Genomic DNA, 15,020 nt, shown 5'->3' with positions numbered 1-15,020 from the left:
GTTGGCTGCCTGTGGTTGGCTGAAACCTGGCTATTTTTTTAGAAAACATATACTCCTAAATTAGCTTTCAGTTTTACTTACTAAGTTAGGTTGTGGCTTGTTAGATAGAAACTTAAAATAAGGAGGCAGCCTCAGGCTAACCACCTTCTGCTTACTTAATTTACCATGTACCTAAGGACCATCCTGCCTCAGGGCCTTGGCATTGCATCCAGGTGTGGTACCAACCTGTGAGCCTCCAAGACCAGCAGAGGCTTCAAAGCCATCAAGCCCAAATGTGTGCCCTGCTGTGCCCCTGTGCACTGAGCCATCTGTGCACAGGGTGGGAGGTGACTCAGTATGGGGGGATCAAAGTGGCTGCTCTCCTGGCTGGTGACAGTGTGTCTGTGAAGGCAATAGGCAGTTCTGAAAAGTTAAATGAACATCACCATGTAATTAAGTTGCTATGGCAGTAAATCTTAGTGACTCAGGTTCAGAAAAGGAGTGGCTCTCAACCAGGGGCCATTTTTTCCTCCAGGGTACACACTCGTATCTGTCTGGACAGTTTTGGTTGGCATGACTGGGTAGGAGTGTTACTGGCAACTACTGAGTAGAGGCCAGGGAGGCTGCTAAACAGCCTAAGATGCACAGGACAGCCCCACAACAGAGTCAACCAGCTCAAAATGTCAACAGTGCCGAGACTGAGAAACCTTGAAACGGTGCAACAGCAATGGCTGGTGCTTACTGGGGGAGGGGAGTGGCTTACCTGGGTCTTGAAGGACGATGAAAGTCGAGGGGCAGACAGGGAGAGGGGCCTTCCAGGAGGGATCCCAGCACAAGCAAGGACGAGGAGGGAGGGATGTTTGGGTGGGGGCAGGCTGGCTGGGCTGGAGGGGCGTGGTGCAGGTAGGATTCTGGGAGGGCATGTGCGGTTGCTCTGCTGGCGTGCTCTTCTTCTTCCGACGACGGGTCCTCAGGCGTCCACTGAGAGACTCCCGTTCCTTCCAGTGTGGTGAAGGAGGGACTTTCAGTCAAACTGCAACCCCCTCCCCAGTGCAGGGGTTAACATGCGGCCAAGACAGAGCAGTCCTTTCCTCCCCTGCGGATCTGAACCGTGGACAGTGACACGAGGCCCACAGGCTGGCGTGGAACCGCCATGATGGCGGCTCAGGGACCCAGGAGGTGCCCTGATGGCGCCCAGCCCCTGAATCTGCCTCCTCACGTTTAATCTTCCTACATTCCCTTCCCATACATTTCTTCAAAAACACTAAATCAAGGAATCCGGAGTGGGTCTCCGAGCGCGCACTCGAAGGTGGGCAGGGTCCGTGCCTGCATCTTTCTCTGCCTTCCTGCTCCGCCGTCTAGCGCCGGGCCCTGTCTGTGGGCAGCCGGGCCGGCCAAGCAGGCGGACAGCCCCGCGAGTGGAGGGCCGCGCTGTGTCGCGCTCTGATGGCAGAGAGGGTGGGGGGACACAGCCAGGTTCGGGGCAGACGCTGAGGACCGTTCTCCCTTCTTCCCTGACGACACAGCGCGGCCGTTCCGCTCCCTCAGGCAGAAAACGACCCGCTGGGGGAAGGGGCCTGTCCGAGGCCCAAGGGGAGCAACGTGATTGGTCAATGGTTCAAGAGCCTATCACGGTAATCCTCATTCCCTTTGCTTGTGATTGGTTTAAGAGTAGGCGTGGCATCAAGATCTAGCCAATGGGACCTAAGGGACAGCCACTGGAGGCTTCTGGGGAAGATTTCCCCTCCATACAGGAGGACAACGGTCCCGCTCTCCTTCCTCCTCCGCTTGGTCACGGTTGGCGACGCTCGCGCCATGGCAGCCGGCTTGAACCCGGGGTGAGGCCAGAGCACCTCAGAGGTGCGGAGACCGAGGTCTGACGTCCTGGAGCTACCGAGTAAACCACATGAGTTGCCTTTTCACGGCTTCTTGTTAAACGAGTTAACACGTGCCTTTTCTAACTTACGTTGTTGCCTCTGAAACTTTACTGAGCGCGTGAGTCACCCGGGTCCCTCATGGGAAATGCTTGTTCTTATTGGGTAGGTCTAAGGTAGAACCTAAGATTCCAAACTTCTAACAAACCGTTGGTGCTGGCCTTGCTGATCCGTGGACCCCACGTTGGGCAGCAAGGGCGGAAGCCACTTCTAGCTGATAGTCTGTCACTTGCTGCCTAAAGCATCCCGACTCCTGTGACCGTTTGCCCACTGGATGGAGCCCAGAGTCTCATCTTCCCACCAATCAGGTACCGCCTCCTCCAGGTGTGGGCGGGGCCAAGAGACAAGTATCTGGGGGAGGAGGGGAGGGTCCTCCTTCCAAAAGGCAAGAATGCTTCCCCGTGTGGTGAGCCGGGTGACACAGAAGGACTGGGATGGAGGTAGAGCCAGATGACAGGGACAGATGCTGATTTGGGGCTGTTCTGGGTCTTCTGTTGCCACTTTATGGTCTGTTTATGAAACCCAGATGTTCTCTCAGTGAAGGCAATTCTGCCATGTTTATTTCCTTTTCAGAAAAAAAAGCCACAAAACCCAAATTGCCGTCTATTTCCCAATCTTTTCCAATTCTCAGGCACATCTCCCTTTTCTACATCTTGGAGGGTATTTCAAGCCACCTAGAATTTTTCTCCAAGAAGTTGCCTTGGGGTCACTGCAACTGGCTGACTCCGAGAGCTGCCGGGAGGCTTGAGGTTCCTTCCTGGAAATTGGGGATCCCATGTGGCCCACTCAGACCCAACTCCCTGTGACATCCAGAGCTTTAGGCTGCCCTTCTAGGGAGGTTGAGAGGGGGAGGGGAATATTGCAAATGGCTCTGCCACTCCTGTGCTGTGTGTGCTTAGGTAAATGACTCGACTTCTGTGAAAACCAGCTTCCTCCTTGGTGAATGGCAGGAGTTGGGGCAGGAGATTTCTCAGGGCCCTGCCTGCTCTAAGCGTCCCATGGTCCCAGGATTCTCAGAAACAGGAATTAGTTTAGGTCAATGCTCTCTGTCTTGGCTGCACACTTAAGTCACCTGAGGGGTATTAAGGAGACTGATGCCTGGTGCTGCGGCCACAGGTCCTGAGGTGCTACAGCTGGGATCTGGCTTGGGAATAGGAGTTTTTAAATCGTCCCAGATGTTACCAAAACACAGCCAAGGTGGAGCCCCGCAGGGCCAGACTTGATGTTACAGAAGAAGAAACCGAGGCCACATCTCTGGTCAGCAAGTCAGCCATCTGCAGGATCCAAATAACTCCCCCGTACAGGTGTGGGAACCTTGCAGCCACCCTCTGCACTTGGCCACATCTCCTTGGACATGGGGAACATTGCTTCTTTCGTTTCTTCAGGAATCTTCTCTCTCTCTCTCTTTCTCTCTCTCTCTGTGTCTCCTCCCCCCTCCCCCGCCCCCCAATGAGCTAAGTCTTTCTCAAGTAGCTTCTGCCTCCTTCCTATGAAAGTACCTGCCATGAGGTGTCGCCACACTGGTACCTCCTTGAGCCAGGGAGGAAGGATAGAAATGTGGGCAGAGACGCTTGGAACTCAGAGTCCCCCTGTCACCCTGCCCCCTACATGAAGCACCTTACACCGAGCTTGACACAGGACAAGGGAACCTGCTGTGACTACACTGGGATGATGAGAAAGTCAAGAGGACAGAGGAGGAAAAATAGCACAACTGTAAATAAACATCACCCCTGGGAGTTCATTTGCATGTTGAGAAATGCTCACTGCAACCCAGAGTGGTTTCGTGCCTCAGGGTTGCTGGAGTAGTAAGTCCAGAGCCAGCACTGGAGGCTTTTCTGGAACCTTCTTTTCAAAGTCATGCTGATCTGGGCATCTCCCGCCCCTAGGCCCAAGATTGCTAGAAGCCGGAGATGACAGAGACGCTTCTTCATCTTCTCTGTGCTCCACGCAGGACGGACAGCGGCCCTTCCTTCCTGGCGAGGATCTCCAGGCTCTGGAGGCTCCCTGGGGAAAGAACCCCAAGGGGTAGCAGCTTCCTGAGCCCTGTGCTGGAGGCCTCTCTGGGGCCCACTTTCCCAGGCAGATGCGCTCCTTGGCCACTGCCCATCTTGCTCCCAGAATCCCAGGATCGTCCTCCTTTCCCGGCGCAGTTACACGCAGGGCCTTGACTGTGCCACGTTGTTTCCCCTCTGGCTGCGCTGCCCCTTTGCTGCAACCCCCTTCCCAACTTCATCCCACTGAGCAACCCGGCATCTGTGCAGAGGACGCACCGCAGAGCTGCCCCAACACGGGAGAGCTGGGTGTCTACACCCCAGCCCTCGACCCCGTCCCCCAGCCTCTCAGAGCATCTTCCCTGTCCTTGGATGGCATTCCTGGGACAAGCAAATGCCTGGGCCCCATGTGACCGTCCTCCTGAGACACACCTTCTGATTGGCCCCCTGGATTTCCACCCAAACTCCTCCTGTCCCCTGGTTGAAATCTGGAGCAGGGGTTCCAGCTCTGCTCATCTTTCACAAACTCTAGTCATCATCAAAACCCCCTGGAGGGCTTGTGACAATTCCCACAGCTGGGCCCCCTCAGGGGTTCCAATTCAGTGGGTCTTGATAAAACCATGGAGCTGCCATTTCTGGCAGTGCCCCAGGGGACACTGATGTTGCTGGTCCTGGAGCCACACCCTGAGAACCACGGCTCTCCACCAGAGCCTGCCCATGTGAACACAGTGCCTCAGGCCACAGGTCTCCTAACTGCATCACTCAGAGCCCTCTCCTGGATGCAGAGCCTCGCAGTGTGTGGTTGACATGAAGTCCCCATTTCCTGTGACCTCACCTCCTATCACCTCCTCCTCAACCACACTGCTAGCCACACTGGCCTCCTTGCTATCCCTCACCAAGGAGCACTGAGGTCTCTCCTGCCCCAGGGCCTTTGCACATGCTATGCCCACTGCTTGGGGAGCTCCTCCCAGGGCTCACTCACCTCCTTGGAGAGGACTTCCCGACCACCTATATGACCTTGCCCTTCACCTCTACTGTTCTTTATAGCAACTCTCACCTCCCACAGGCCACACAAGTGCTGGGTCAATAGCTGGTGTTTGTCCTCTAGCCTGGAAGGTAACCTCTGAGAGCGGGGACGTCCCTCCCTCCTGTGCCCTGTGCCCTGTGCCTGGCAGGAGCGAGTGCTCAGTAAACACCTGCCAGTGGGCGACTCAGAACAGAGCCCTTTCCCTCTGATCGCCAAGTCACCTTTCTTATGTCATATTCATGATTTTGAACGGTTTCAGTGTATTATCCTCTCTTTTTTGACCCACAGACCGCAGAGCCTCAGAGCACTGCTGGGTGAGGGAACAAACTTTCAGACGCCGCAGATGCCCCAGGTCCGGGCTCCACACTGGGTCCTGCAGGGACGGAGCTCATTCATTTATTTTTCTTTTTTCTGGCTCCCAGCAAGCCAACGGCTCTCTTCTGGCTTTAATTTTCATCCATTTCAGTTGAAAAATATTTCAAAACAAATGAAATGCACTTAAGAGAATGCATTGAGGAGTTAGCGGGCACCTGAAATGAATGGCCCCTTTTGGGGTCTTTGTCATTATCAATTATTCATGGAGCCCTGATTATAGTCCTGGCGCCAGCAAGACAGTAAGAAGACAGGGTCTCTGCCCTGGGGCTTCCCAAGGAAGAAGGGAGAAGCTAAAAAATGTCCCAGCTACAAAGATAGTTACATGTCACACCTCAAGGCAGCTCTATACTATTATTATATTTTTACATTCAATAATCTTCATTTATTTTCTGATTTAAAAGGCAGTATAAAGTTTACAAAATATTCCTAGGAAATGGAGAAAAAATAAAGCCCAACTTTATCTGGTAGTTTTAATGCACGTATAAAAAGTCTACTTGGTTTATAAAATCAGGATTCAGGTTCAATGTATACTCTTCAGATCCTGCCTTGATTTTTGTTTCAAATTATATCATGTATATTTCTTTATGCCAGAAAGCAGTCTCCAAAAACATAAATTTTAATAGCTTCAAAATATTTCATCATATAAACATACAATAACTGGCTTCAACAGTCCTCTATTGCTAGACAATAGGGTTGTTATTTTGTTCTTTTTTCTTTGCTTTTGGTGGTTATAAATAACACTGGTGTGAACATCTTTAGTTTAGAAAGCCTTGAATCATTCTTGTTATAATTCTGTAGGTGTGTGACCTCAGGCTACTTACATAACCTCTCTGAGCTTTGCTTTCCTCTTCTGTCCACTGGTAGTAATAATACTGTCGTCCTAGGGAGTCATGAGCCATAAAGCCAGCATAACTGCAGTTATGCTGCATAAACTGAGATGACACAGCCCAGCCCAACCAGTGCCTTGTAGGGGAAGCTCTCAGAGGTTGGCAGTCCCCGTCACCTTCTCTCTTGATTCCCAATAGGCCAGACAGAACTTTGCCCTCCCTCCCTCCTCTCCCAAAGATGCACAGTGACAATGAGGCTGATGGTTCTTTAGTGAGAAATGCCACAAGAACAGTGATCAGGAGGGGGCACAGTTGGATTCTCTCCAGTGAAGATGTCAGGGTGACCCAAAGTGGACACAAACCACCCTGCTATTGTCTTGGCACCAGCAAGATGCCAACTCCAGGTTTGAGGAATGCCCATGAAAGAAAGTTTGGAAAAGTAGAAAAGGAATGTAATGACAACCAAACAGGCTTTCTCTGTATTAGAGGGGCTTGATCAAACTTTGAACGTCTGATTAGAGAAAAATAGAACAAACAAGCAGCCAAAAGCTCTGCACACACACGGTGCTGGAGCTCCACTGAGCTAGACCCGAAAAGCCTGGGCTGCCCTTTGGGAACGGGCCAGCAGTACCCGGTGGGCAGCAACCCACTGTCCAATATGAAGATCCTTGGGGCGCAGTGGAAAGTGTGTGTTGGGGAGAAGATGGCACTGAGGGCATTGGATTTGGATCCCACTGTGCACTGCAGTGGGTTGGGTCAGAAGGGTTTGTATCAGCACAGTTGATCACAGTTGTGCTGCATAACAACCACGCCCGACCTCAGTTGCAAACAACAGCATCTGTTTCTCATTCTCACATCCACAGGTCTGCTGGGGTCATCACGTCTGGGCCAGGCCTGGCCGTTCTTGGCTCCAAGCTGAGAGCTGGGTCCAGGTCTGCTGTGTCACATGCCTCTCCTCGTCCTTGGACAGTGACAACCATAGGCCTGCTCTCTCATGAGGGAGGCAGGAGCACAGAGGGCCAGGCCAGCTGTGCAAGCACCTTCCACCCTCCAGTGACATCATACCAGCTAATGCCCCATTGGCCAAAGCAAGTCACGTGACCAAACCCAGCAGTAACGGGACAAGGAGGCGGACTCCACATCTAGAGGCAAAAGCTACACAGTCACGTGACAAAGGACACGGATCTGGGGAAGGGAGGGGGAAGAACTGGGAACAATGACCCTCGGTACTACAACCTCCCTGTTGAGGTTTCCACACCCTTAAAACAGGGCCAAGGCTGTGACATCGAATCCTGTCCTGTGAGTCTGTGACGAAGTTAAACAAGCCAATGCCAGAAAGTGCTCAGCAAGGCCGGTCGGGGCAAGAAGCTGATATTCACTGTTAGTGTTGCTGTGAACGCTCAAAGTCGTGGAAGTTTCCTTGAAAGTCTGATTAGAGAATCATTCCAACAATTAACGTTTTCTTTTATTTCCTTTTAATGTGAGAAAGAGCTGATTGTCTCAGGTGGAATGTCCCGTCTGGGGAGCACGCAGGAGAGGTGACGGGCTCTTCGGAGTCTCACAGCTGCGGGTTTGGTCCCATCCCTCCTCCCCACCTGCCTCTGAGCCTCAGTTCCGCATCTGTAGGATGGGTTGATCCCAGCCTCCCCTTGAAGGGTCAGGATGAAACGGAAAGGTTTCTACAGGGCTCCACACAGGCCAGGCCCTGACGGGCAGTTACAGGCGGGGACAGAGCGCTGACGGAGGAGTCGGGGCTGGCCCTCGGTCCTGCTGCTGGGGTCCTGGAAAAGCCACTTTTCCTCCCTGAGCCCCACTGGCCCCGTGTGCTAGTGAGGGGCTGTGCCACTCAGGCCAGGGGAGTCCCTTGCGGCTCTCCAGAGTCCTCCTGCCCTGTGGTCCCTCCGTTGGCCCAGGTTCAGGGCAGGGCAGACACTGGGCTGGGCGAGGCTCCGACAGCGCCCAGGGGTGGCCTCGGTGGGGCCTATGCTTCTGCCCTGGAGGGACTGAGCTTCCCAGACGGGCTCACTCACTTTCCTTTCTTCACTGAGCACTTGACTGGCTCAGCCTGCGGTGGGCATGTGCGGGTCTCCCGCCGCAGGGGCCTCTTAGAGAGCAAACAGCCGATGTTCCTTCAGCTCCTGCAGGCTGCCCTGGAGCTCCCTCTGTTCCCATGGCCAGGCCTTCCTGACACTGTCCCCCAGAACCCACGGCCAGGCCTTCCTGACACTGTCCCCCAGAACCCACGGCCAGGCCTTCCTGACACTGTCCCCCTGAACCCACGGCCAGGCCTTCCTGACACTGTCCCCCAGAACCCACGGCCAGGCCTTCCTGACACTGTCCCCCAGAACCTACGGCCAGGCCTTCCTGACACTGTCCCCCAGAACCCACGGCCAGGCTTTCCTGACATTGTCCCCCAGAACCCACGGCCAGGCCTTCCTGACATTGTCCCCCAGAACCCACGGCCAGGCCTTCCTGACATTGTCCCCCAGAACCCACAGCCAGGCCTTCCTGACACTGTCCCCCTGAACCCACGGCCAGGCCTTCCTGACACTGTCCTCCCGAACCCACACCCAGACTGGGGCTGTGGCAGCTCTTGCCACCCACCCTGAGCACATCCCTGTCCGAGTGGGGGGCTCATAGCGTGCCCCAATTTCTGTGTCCCTGAGGGTTGTCCCCATAAAAATCCTCTTTTCCCAGATCATAAGGCCACATCGTAAAGAACACAAACATAGAATAAATACCATGTAAATTGGTCACATAAAAAATATTGAAGAGAATATTTTAACTATAACCATTTTAACTATAAAAATAACCATTTTATTATAAATAATTTAACTATAAAAATGTCTATTGGGATTTATGGGTGATCGTGGCCTCTCCCGGCTCCTGGTTCAGAGCCAGGAGAGACAGAGGCGAGAGTCCCGTGGGGGCCAGGGACATGCCAGTGTCTCCGCGTGGGCTGCAGTGGAGAAGCCACTTGGCCACAGACGTGGACAGGTGTCCCTAGATGAGAAAGCCGACCCTGGTGAGGCTGAGGTGCCGCCTTGAGCTCTGCCCGTCCGCGGAGAAGGAAAGTTCTCTTCCAGCCTCTGCGCCCCAGCAGCTCCCGGCCCACCCGCCCCAGCTCCGCGCCTGTGACGTCCCCTCCCGACACGCAACCTAAGCGGGTGGGCGTGAGTGCTGTGACGGGAGGACACGTATGTCCCCATAAGTGCAGACACAAGCCTGACCCGGCTGCAGGGGCCACTCCGAGGCAGACCCTGCAGTAGCTCCCCCTACCCTGGGCCGTGGGGACAGGAAGGAGCGAGTGTTTCGCTCCCAGGACAAGTGTCGATCCCGAGATTACTGCAGGATCAGATGAGTTAATTAAAAGCAGCACAGCGGGCGCCTCTGCTGCCGCTGTCTCCCACCAAGAACACGACACTGAGGTGATCAAGATCCTGGAAGCGCTTTGGAATTACTCTCTGAAAATGAGACTGCTCAGACGGAATGACAATTAAATGAATGACAACAGCGCAGACAACCCCCAGACGTCACCTTGGCTCTCGGCCTCCTTCCGTGAGCTGCACATTCAGAGTGCCGGGTGTCTCCAGGTGAGCTGACTGCGGACTCGGGTGTCCCCAGGTGGCTCCCAGGGAACCACGTCCAGGGCTGGCAGTTGGCATGTGGGACTGAGCGGGGTCAGGAGTGAGCTCAGAGCAGCTGGGGGCGGGGGGAGAACAGATAAATGCCCCTGCCCCAGCTCGCCGGTGTTGCAGCCTGTTTCATGTCATGTTTGTGATCCCGCTGGATCAGCCCTCCGCTGGCTTTGTGTCACAGGAACAGATTCGTGGGCCTTCCTGGCTGGGACCCCAGGCGGAGTGGGCGGCGCTGGGCTGGAGGAGCGGAGGCCATAAGGGGCTGAGCTCCCAGCTGATGGCCTTGGTGGCCAGAGAGGCCTGTCCCAACCCGGAAGGGCATCACAGCGTTGTTGGAAATTGCTCTCGCCATCTCTGGAATGAATTCTTCCCTGCAGTTCAGACCCAGCGTTGTGACTTGGGTTTCAACCCAGGACGCTCTTGGCCACTCAAGTGTCTCAGCATTGATGGACGCCCAGAGACACCGTCTCATATGTCAATGCTGAAGGAGAAATGGCAGCAGGTCCCCAAGCGGCAGGAAATGGTCCATTTTAAGAACAATTTGTAAGTGACACGTAGTTTTTATTTCAATTGTCTGCTGAGCCTGTGAAGTGCGGGCAGAGCCAGTTCTGTGGCATCGGCATCTGTAATGGCTCAGGGAGGCCGAGGACCGTCCTGGGCAGTGACACTGAGGCCGGGGGGCAGGCCCTGGGCCTGCTGCCGTACGCTGCTGCCTTTAGTCTCCCACGGGACCAGGATGGCAAGTCACGCTGTCACATAATTGCACTCCAGCGCGGAGACTCGAGGATGCCATCGACCAATTCAAGCTCCAGCTGACACGTAATCGATAGGCCAGGAGCAACCCGGAACCGCAGGCGCAGGGGACAGACCGTGAGAGCCGTGGCTCCTGGCTGGGCAGCTTTGCCCCCAGAGGACATTCGGAAGTGTCTGGAGATACTTGTGGCTGTCACAGCTGGGGGGGGGCTGCTCCTGGCGTCTGGTGGGCGGAGGCCAAGGACGCTGCCACACCTCCTGCAGTGCACAGGATGGTCCCCACGGCAGGCTTGTGCTGCCCAGAGTGTCCGCAGTGCTGAGGGCGAGAAGCTCTGCTTACAGCCATGGTGACGTTTCGCTCCATCGTCCGGACGTCTCCAGGGATGTACACAGCCGGACGTCTGGCTTCTCATCCACGCGTCACTGCAGAGCCGCGGCCACAGGAGCCCTGTTATCCTGTCTCCTCTCCTCCACCACAGTCCTCTCAGGCAAGCCCGAGTGAACCAGCCAGCCATCCAGAAAACCATCCAGAAAGCAAAGAGAACTGTCCTCAGCTGCGTCACCTCCTGACATGTTGGGGCCAGCCGGGCCACCAGCTGGGGCTTCGCACGAGCTCCTGGACTCGGCTCTGATCAGACACTGGCCCTGTCCCCACAGTGGCCACTCTGTGCCTTGTTAAGTGGTCCTGAGCCCTGGGCCCAGCCCCCGCCCTGCCTGCTGTGACTTCAGGGTCACTCTCTGAATGTGCTCCCTGCGGCCTGTGTCCCAGACCCTGTAATTAAGCTCCTGTCTCCCTCCCCCCTCCCAGCTGGGGTCGCACAAAGGGTTTGATTGTTCCGCAGGGTCTGGCTCAGACCTGCCCTGGCCTTCGTTTCTGCAGTCGCCCACCGCAGTCTTTGGGTCAGAGGTCATTCCCGAGCACCACGGGCCCCGAAGTGAACTGGGGCTCCCTGAGCCACCCCGAATTGCTGTGTGACTCCAGCACGTGCACAGGAAGCCCTGGCCCCGTGGACCCGAATGCAGCCCAGAAGAGGCCCAGATGTAGCGTGGACGGTGACATGGTGACATCCCATCTCACACAGCAGAAAAGAGGAAACACCCCGTCTTGATTAAGCAAGTCCTTATCTCCCCCAAGTCTGAGGGGACACGGAGTCTTCACTGACCGTGTCAGGCTCTTTCTGAGGAGGGAAGGGAACGTCCCCAAGAGACGGTGACTTGGACTTCACTTTTGCTGAGATTTGAAATTCTCTTCTTCTCAATCTTTAAATCTGCTGGTGCCAAAGTCTGCTCTGTACCCAGCCGTTCCTGTGACCTCGGGCAAGTTCCTCAACTTGTGCCTCTTCCTCTGCAAAGAGGGAATAATGACAGTACCGGCTCCCGTGCTGGTCAGAACCGCATGAGACGACGCACGAAGACCCGTCGGCCCGGAGAGCCACAGCGTGAGCCGTGACGACAGTGTGGTCCCCACTCTGGGGGCAAGTTTGTTCCCAAACCGAGTCCACGGGTGGGGGACGGAAACCACCTGAGCTGAAAGGAGGACACAGCCAAGTCCTGAGGCCCCGCCAGGGTCTCCTTAGGCCGAGGACGTAGACAAGGAGGCTGCTATGGGACTGCAGGGAGCGGCACGGCCGTCACCGTTGCTGCGGGGACCCGCACCTGCTTCTCTGCAGCCGCAGGTCACCTGCCAGGAGCCGCTGCTGAAAGGCCAGGTCACCCCTGAGCGAGGCCACCGCAGCCTGACCCCAGACAGCCGATTTGCTGACACGGTTGAACTCACACCATGAGCAGGGTCTGGAGAGTTCAGGGGACGTGGCTGTCGCCAGAGTGGGGGTGGCACAGGAAGCCACGGGCTGGGAGAGCGGAAAGTGGCCTGACGTGGGAAATGTCAGAAGACTGCCTGAATTAAGCATTTTTACATCAGTGTTTACGGCGTAGCCTTTTGTCGGTTTTTCCCCTCGTCCGCCCCCGTCTCACCCTCCGCACGCTGTAAACCGTCTCCAGGCTGCGGGTCCTCGCCCGGCCCGTGTGGGACCTCAGTGAGGCGGGACGTCGGGACTCTGTGTGACAGGCACGGCCCGGCTCCCGTTTGTGCAAAGTGACACGTCTCAGCTCCGCTGCGGGAAGAGGAGCCTCCCAGGCTTGTCGGGGAACAGTCACAGAGTCTACTGTGAAAACGAAGCGCCCCAACCCCTTTCCTATGCTGCACCCCAAACCTCACGACGTTTTCCATCTCTCTGGAAGAGCCCTGGACTCGGGGTGTTTAACAACTAAAACGTTATTTTTCATTTTCTGAGATTCTGCTCGTGGAATCAGGCAGCCTCTCAGTGTGCCGCGCCTAAGCTGGTTCCTGATGAGGGTCTGGGGGACCCTGCATGTCCCAGGTTCCTCTGTCACAGGAGCCCAGGGACTCTGCAGGACCAAACTCTCCCCGGAGGATCCTCTGGATCCGGGGACCCGCCTGGGGCGGGTGAGTCTGCCCAGTGAGGCTGGCTCTGGGCTGAGCCGGACTGGCAGCGGGCAGGACCGAGGCCTGAAGGGGAGCGGGAGGGAAAGTGGGTCCAGGATGCCCCCCCTTGTGCCCTGGGCTTTCCCCAGCCCTCTGCCTCTCCCTCGGGCTGGCTGAAGCCCCTCCTGAGAGCTCCCCGCTGGGCGAGTCCAGCAAGCCTGGGGCAGGCCCGGTGACCTCGGCGTGGGTGGAGTTCTAGAAACCCGCCCTGGCTCCTGCAGTCCACATTCGCCCTCCACGCCTTGTAGGGCGTCCCTCCGCTCTGCTTGTCTCACTAACCCGGCGCTGGGACCGTCCCTGGTTCTGTGCATTAGACCAGCTCAGGGGACGCTCCCTCCAAGCTGTGGTGCTCTCGGCGATAGGATGCCTTGAGACCCCCGTGTGACAGCGCAGAGTGACATTAATGCATGAAATTAGCCTCAGCAGCATTAATGCGTCTGCTGGTGGAGACTGAGGCTTGTTTGGTGAAAGGGATCATTAGATGTTTGCAAACATCCCACACGCTGTGGCAAGGCCTGGGCACTGACAAATGATAAATGAGAAAATTAGAGGCTTCAGGAAAATGTAAATATCATCCTTTGTAAGTCTGTCCTTTGGCAGAAAAAAAGAATGTTTCCCCAGAGCGATGGGGCATTCCTCATCTCTTTAAACACCAGGGAAAATGGCTGTGACTGTGTCACACACTTTTACACATCTTGATTTGTCTTCTAGGTTCCTACCAAGGCCTGGGCAAGATGTGGGAGAAAAGGCTGTAATTTCAACTGATCTTCCCCTAATTCAGTGTTTCTCTATTTTTATTGCATTTCACCCCTAAGTAACCTTTTTAGACATTTCTTTTACTCGCTTCCCCCAGTGAAGTTCTAATAACACAGAAACGCTGTACGATGGTTTGTGCACTCTACGCACATCTGTACTTTTGCACAAAGAAAGTTCTTTTGTGTTTTACATAAAGAGAATAAAATCTTTTTACTACCAAAACCAGCTTCCAACCCTTGGGAGCAGAGCAGAATCACCCACTGAGAATGATGTTCTGGTTCCTTCTTTTGTTCATCTGTTCAAATGTGCAGCAAACGTGCACCCGGTGCCAACTCTGGGCCCGAGATGTGCTGGGCCCTGGGGCTGCCACCAAGAGCAGAGCCGGCAACCCCGGTCCTCATGGATCTGACATTGTCGCAGGGACGACAGACACAGGGATCACAAGTGAACATGCCCCACATCCAATACAGACCAATGCTGTTGAGAACAGGAGACGGGGGTCTGGGGTGCTGCAGGAAACAGAGGTGGCCAGAGAAGGCCTGGAAGAGCTGAAAGGAGCTGAAGGGATGAGTCTGAGATGCTGCAAGGAGCCCCGCGTGGCTGGAGCCGAGGGGTCGTGGAGGGAGATGAGGCCACAGAGGTGATGGAGACAGCAGGGTGGGGGAGACGATCATCTCAGGCCTTGGGGACCCTGTGAAGACTTCAGATTTTGCTCTGAGGGAAGTGGGAGCCATTGGAGGGTTTGAGCAGAGATGGGACATGGTCTGGTTTACATTTTATCAGGATAATCTGTCTGAGGACAGGTTGGTGGGGGAGACAAGGGCTGGGGCAGAGTGACTGGCAGGGAGGCTACTGCAGTGGTCCAAGCTGGAGATGATGGTGGCTTGAACCAAAGGGTAGCCACATGGCTGTACTCTTGATCTATTTTGGAGGTAGAGCTGGCAGGGTTTGCTAAGAATGATGATGTCACCCCAGGGCTGTCAAAGATCCACCGAGTGCCAGCTGTGTTCCTGCTACTAATTTGTGATCCTCCCAACCCCCTATGAGGTGGGTAAGACACAGGTTCAATGTGTTCCTTAGCGATCACAGCTCGTGAGGGGCAGAGTCAGGACTTGAACTTGGATAGAGGCTACACGCGTGACCACCTTGCTGTGCTGTGCAGTGTATTTGGGATAAAAAAGTGTAAAGTCCTGTCTCCCTCCTGGTCAGCCTTCCCTACAATAGCCATTCCCTT

The 15,020-nt window shown here is 55.2% G+C and overlaps 1 long non-coding RNA gene across 1 annotated transcript; it reads left to right on the top strand.

Moving 5' to 3' along the window:
- The first annotated feature begins 2,045 nt into the window (after positions 1–2,045).
- Positions 2,046–7,585, top strand: LOC105859307 (uncharacterized). Its single transcript, XR_001148515.3, has 2 exons — positions 2,046–2,221; positions 6,997–7,585. It is a non-coding gene; the product is annotated as an uncharacterized LOC105859307 (long non-coding RNA).
- The last annotated feature ends 7,435 nt before the right edge of the window (positions 7,586–15,020 follow it).

This window comes from Microcebus murinus, chromosome 16, assembly GCF_040939455.1.
Source record: "Microcebus murinus isolate Inina chromosome 16, M.murinus_Inina_mat1.0, whole genome shotgun sequence".
Lineage (NCBI taxonomy): Eukaryota > Metazoa > Chordata > Mammalia > Primates > Cheirogaleidae > Microcebus > Microcebus murinus.
This window is presented reverse-complemented; position numbering and strand designations above follow the sequence as displayed.